Source organism: Apteryx rowi, unplaced genomic scaffold, assembly GCF_003343035.1.
Source record: "Apteryx rowi isolate R43461 unplaced genomic scaffold, aptRow1 scaffold_9, whole genome shotgun sequence".
Lineage (NCBI taxonomy): Eukaryota > Metazoa > Chordata > Aves > Apterygiformes > Apterygidae > Apteryx > Apteryx rowi.
In genome coordinates this window covers 394,610-400,497 of record NW_020451204.1, presented here as the reverse complement: position 1 = coordinate 400,497, position 5,888 = coordinate 394,610, and positions in this window count along the sequence as shown.

Here is a 5,888-nt window from a genome sequence, read left to right as displayed (position 1 = left end):
TTTTTTTTTTTTCTTTTTTCCCCCCAGGACGCTTCTGAATGAAATGTTTGATTTCTCCTGGTATCTGTCACCAAGCTAAGATTTTTCGTTTGTTTTAATGCTAAGAGAATCTGATACAGTAAATGTCTACCCGGGATGCCAGTATACTTGAATTTGGGATAATTGTGCATTTGAGATTCTTGCGAGGATGAATTTTTAAATCTGAATGTTACCTGCTGTATTTTGGGGGGGGATTTTCTGAGGGCTTTGGACAAGATTATTTTAATTCATGGTGCAACCTGCAGGACCGTGCATGGAATTCAACCCACCCTGAGCAACTCTCGAACGGAGTTTTGAATGTCAGACTGGTAGATTTTCATTTTCCCAGAAGTGTTTTTCTTTGGAAATGCCACCGAGTTTTGAGTTTTGGGGGTTGGAAGGTTACAATCCTATTTCTAATTCATAAAGCACAATCAAAAATTTTTTTTTTCTTTTGGAGAAAAAAAAAACTCGTAAAGTACCATTTTGCTTTAGCATGATTTTTTTCCTTAATAAAAATATACAAAGAGTTTCCTTTATGTTAATTACGGGCATGAAGCAAAGGTTCTCCTCTCCTTTTTCCTTTTTATTTTTATTTTTTTCCTTTCCTTTTCTATTCTTTTTTTTTTCTTTAAAGCAGTGATGTAGGGCTGTGGCTAGTGACTGTGCTGAAGTTCTCTATCTAGCATTTGTGGCTTGTCGGAAGGGTAATATTAACTATTTAACATGTAATGGTGTACTTAACTCTTATCTAGCACGCTGTTTTTCTCGTTACTTTGGGGAGGGAGGGGGCCACACTTTGCTGGCACTGTTTAACTCGCTTACCTGCTGCCCGGGCAGTTTGCTTGTGCTATAACCTTTACTTGTAGGTGCTACTTAGGAGTAGAGTTAAGTGCTGGGTGGTGATATCAGTTTAAAAGGAAAAAAAAACACAATAAAAATTTGTATTTTTTCAATATTGTATTAAAAAAGGAAAAAATTAGTGTTCTAATTCCCTCGTCGCCCTGCCCGGGCGCGGAGCTGTTTCTCTTCCCCCTCAGTCTGATCGAGCAGCTCYGAGTTACTGCATCCGGCACTTGCACGTTCCTCCCTCCTTTTGGAGAGGTGGGTGTCCCAAAGAAATCCCGGGAAAGCCGCAGCTCACCGGAGCAAGCCGGCACCTGCCTCCCACCGGGGCATCTAGATCCGCAGTCGGTTTTTCCCTGCAAAAACGCATCCCGGGCTGTGCTGGGAATTGCTACCCTGGCCCGGGGCAGCGGGGAGCAAAACCCCCGGCCAAAATACGCCGGTCCTCGATGGGAGACCCCGGAGCCGGGCTCTGGCCCCCCCTGCTCCCGGCCGCCTTGGGCCCCGTTGCTTTTCCCCTCCGTCTTTTCCCGTGTCTTTTCTTTTTACCTCTTCTGCAAATCTCCCTCCTCCTTCCCCAAAAATGGCGAGTTTGTAAATTAAGCTGCACCTACGGAGTCAGGAAGGAAAAGCGGGAGCCACGGCGAAGCAAGATAGCGTGCTTGGGGGTTTGGGGGGTCAGCGTGAGATTTTTGTGTTCTTTTTTTCTTTCCTTCTGAGAAGACGATTGTATCATCCCCATTCCCGGGCTGCCCGTGCTCGGAGCGGCCCGTCGGACTTGGGCTTCCGGCCCCCCGATCCCCCCTTTCGCTCTTGGCTTTCGCCCTCGGGCCCCGCTCTGCCCGGAGGGGCCGGGAATCACCAGCGGAGCGATCGGATGCCTGCCGGGATTTATGTCCCGGAGCCGCTCGGACGATCCTCTGGGCCGAGCTCTCTCCAATTCCGTTTGCTTTGGGTGGGTTTTTTGGTCGTTTTTAAGCAGAAGGGTGCAAAAAGCGGGGGGTCCCGGCGCTGCCCCTTCCCGGGGYGGMYGAATCYGTGTCCCGCCGCGGAGGGGGGTGGTGGTGGGGGGGGTGTTTAACTCTTTTAATTTTATTTTTTGCATCCTTTTTGCTCGTCCGAGTTCTGCCGGCGCTTCGGCAGGGGGGGGATCGCGGCGGGGGAAACGGCCCTTATTTCCCTGCCTGTATTTGCTGCCTGTCGTGGGATGCGCAAAGAGATTGGGGGGGGGGGGGATTTTTCCCTTTTTTTTTTTTTCCCCCTTTTCCCCCCTCTTTTGCCGTGCGGCGGGCGCGTCGTCACCCCGGCAAAACGCCTCCTCTCCGGGAGCGCGACCCCCCCGCCGGCCGCGCACCCTTCAAAACTGTAAGCTTTTTTTTTTAAATAAAAGCTGTATATATACCTTGACGCTCGGCTGGTGCTTGCGGGGCCCCCCCACGCGTGGGAAAGGAGGGGGGGGGGGGACACGGAGGCCTGCAGCGTCCTCCGCTCGCGTGGTCACCGCCGGGGCCACCAGCCCCGCGCCACCGTCCCGCGTCCTGCCGCCGGGGCCGGCGCGGCGGTGGGACTTGGGGGTGGTGGTGACCCCATGTCTCCTCCGTCCCCCCCCCTTTCCCCTGTCCCCTGTCCCCCAGCTGGCCCCGACCCGGGGGGGGGGACACTTGGCCCAGCTGGGGGGTGGCACCGTCCCCTCCGCCCGGCAGGTGGCCCCCGTGCCACACCGGTCGCCTCCCACTGTGCCCAGTGCGGAGCGCGGAGGGGCCCAGCGCCAGCCGGGGGACCGGGGGTGCTGTGTGTCCCCCCCCCACCCCGGGGCTTTGGGTGCGATGCCTGGAGAAATTGGGGTGCAATCCCTGGAGAAATTTGGGTGCAATCCCTGGAGAAATTTGGGGTGCGATTCTTGCATAGCTTTGGGTGTCTTTCCCGYAGGGCTTTGGGTGCCATCTGCGGGACTTTGGGTGTCATCTCTGTGGGGCCTTGGGTGCAATCCCCCCAGGTCTTTGGGTGCCATCTCCGTGGGGCTTTGGGTGTCTTTCCCGCAGGGCTTTGGGTGCCATCTGCGGGACTTTGGGTGTCAACCCCCCCCACCCCTCCCGGGGCTTTGGGTGCAATCCCCAGAGAGATTTGGGTGCAATCCTTGTGGGGCCTTGGGTGCAATCCCCCCAGGTCTTTGGGTGCCATCTCCATGGGGCTTTGGGTGCAAYGCCCAGAGAGATTTGGGTGCCATCCTGGTGGGTGCAATCACTACAGCGCCTCGGGGCGCAACGCCTGGAGGGCTTTGGGTGCCAACCTCGTGGAGCTTTGGGTGCCTTCACCACGGGGCTGTGGGTGCAATCCCTGGCGAGATGTGGGTGCAACCCCACCCCACCCCCAGAGCTGTGGCTGCAGCCCCCCGTGATGGAGGGGATGAGGCAACGACGGCAGGCGCTCGGGACCTCGGTCCCGGGGGCTGGTTATGGGGGAAGAACGGCCCCTCCGGAGCTGCCCTGTGCCACTCCGGGTGCTGGGATCTCCATGGCCTCAGAGCCACCCTGCAACCTGCTCCCTGTCCCCATTGCCCAGCTGGTGGGACCCCCCGGGAGCAGCCGGGCCGTGGCGCAGAGGGGGGGCTCAGCCCCACTGCCGGCCCCCACGGCTGCCGCCGGCGACCCCCCGGGGACGCGGGGGACACCTGAGCCCGCTGCGGTGGCCCAGCGCCGGCTCCGGTTACGGCCCGAATTGTTCCTGCCGGCTGGAAGAAATGCCGTCAGCGCCGACAGATCGGTGGCCATTACTAATGCATGATGCCGCCGCGGCGGCGCTGGGTCCGGCCTCGCCGAGGGTCCCCCCCCTCCCTCCAACGCCGGCCTCGCCGCCCCCGGGTCGGGGACGGGACCACGGTCCACCCCGCTTCTGCCCCAAATCGGGGCATTCTCACCCATTTGCAGTTGGAGCGCTTCCCCGGCCCTTGCGCTCCTTCCCGCTTTTTAGCTCTTTTCCCCCAAACTGACGTTGGCTTCTTTTGCCGGTGCCGGGACGGCAGCAGCGGCTGCTCGTGGTGGCATCGCGCGGCCACCAGGCCCTTTTACCGACAGGTTTTAAGCCCATTCGTAAGGCCCAGCTGAGCCCGGGAAGCCGGGCTGCCCCCTGGATTCGGGACGCTCAGGGTGGGTCCCGCACCATGGACCATCAGGGCTGCCTCCCTGCTCAGGGATCGTCTGGGGTCTTGGGGATCATCTGGGGTTTTGGGGACCATTCAGGGTCTTGGGGATGATCCAGGGTCTGTCCCTGCTTGGGGACCATCCAGGTTCTTGGAGATCATCCAGGGGTTTGCAGACCATCGAGGCTGTCTCCCTGCTCAGGGATCATCTGGAGTCTTGGGGACCATCTGGGGTTTTGGGGACCATCTGACATCCCTCCGTGCTTGGGGATTACCCCCAAAGTCTCAGGGACCTTCCAGGGTCCCTTCCTGCTTGAAGAGCATCCAGGGTCTTGGGGCCTATCTAGGGTTTTGGGGATCATCCTGTTTGGGGACCATCTAGGTTCTTGGGGACTATTTGGAGTCTTGGTACCATCTAGGGTCCCTCCCCGCTTGGGGACCACACAGGGTCTTGGGGGCCATSTAGGGCTTTAGGGACCATCCAGGCTGCCTCCCCACTCAGGGAACATCTGGGGTCTTGGGACCCATCCAGGTTCTTGGGGACCATCTGGGATGCCTCCCCGCTTAGGGGCCATCTGGGGTTTTGGAGACCACCTGGGGTCCCTCCCTGCTTGGACACCATCCAGGATCTTGGGGACAGTCTAGGGTTTTGGAGACCATCCAGGCTGCCTCCCTGCTYGGGGACCWTCCAGGTTCTTGGTGACTATTTGGGGTCTTGGGACCATCCAGGGTTCCTCCTTGCTTGGAGACCATACAGGGTCTTGGGGACTGTCCAGTGTTTTGGGGACCATCCAGGCTGCCTCCCTGCTTGGGGACCATCCAGGGTCTTGGGGACCATCCGGGCTGCCTCCCCACTCAGGGATCATCTGGGGTCTTGGGGGCCATCCAGATTCTTGGGGACCATCTGGGGTTTAGAGACCTCCTGGGGTTCCTCCCTGCTTGGGGACTGCCCCAAAGTCACAGGGATCATTAGGGTCCTTCTGTGCTTGGAGACCATCCAGGGTGTTAGGGACCATCCAGGATCTTGGGGACCATCCAGGCTGCCTCCTTGCTCGGGGACCACCTCAGGCTCTGGGGGACCATCCGGGGTCCCTCCTTGCTCCGGCAGCATCCCAAGGCACCGCCGGCGTTGGCAGCGCCGAGCGCAGCCCCGTGCCCAGCGCGGAGCCACGGCCTCGCCGGATCGATGCCRGGGGAGCCGGCGCCGCCGGAGGGCTGAGCTCAGTGCATCACACCGTGGCAGGTCCCAGGCCGGAGAAGAGCTGCTGGCAACCTCACGCGCTGTCCGCCCCCTCCATCAACCGCTCTGCTTGATGGCCTGAGCCCGGCCGGCCACCACTCCGGGCCTGCGGAAGTGCATTAATGGGATTGCTGCTGCCTTTTTCCTACCCGCGCTCCCCGGAGGCTCACGTTCCCGCGCGGCGGCTCGCGTTCCCGCGCCGCGGCTCCCCTTTCAGCATTGCCCGTGCTCAGGGCTCTAATTGCCACCCCTCATTTGCGATGCGGCCCCAGTCCATCCCTCTGGCTTGTCCCTCCTTTTCTCCCCCCTTGGTTTTCCCGTTTTCCCTCCCTCATTGCCCATCCCTGGCCACGGAGCTGCTCCCCGATGCTTTTGCCTCCATCCTGGGATGAGCCATGTCCCCCCCCCCCCCGGCCCTGTTACACCAGGACAAGCCAGGGCAGTGGGGAGGGGGACAGATTTCAGCCAAATCCAGGAAAAAAAATCCCTCCCCGGCTTCCAGTTTCCTTCTCCCGACACCTGGAGCCCGGCACAGCCGGCTCCCACCGGCCCTGGGACGCTGCTGCCGGCTCGCGCCCAGCGAACCAAAGCCAAAAATTAACCTAAAGACGAAGACGTCGGGGCCGGGGCGGCTCCGGGGATGAG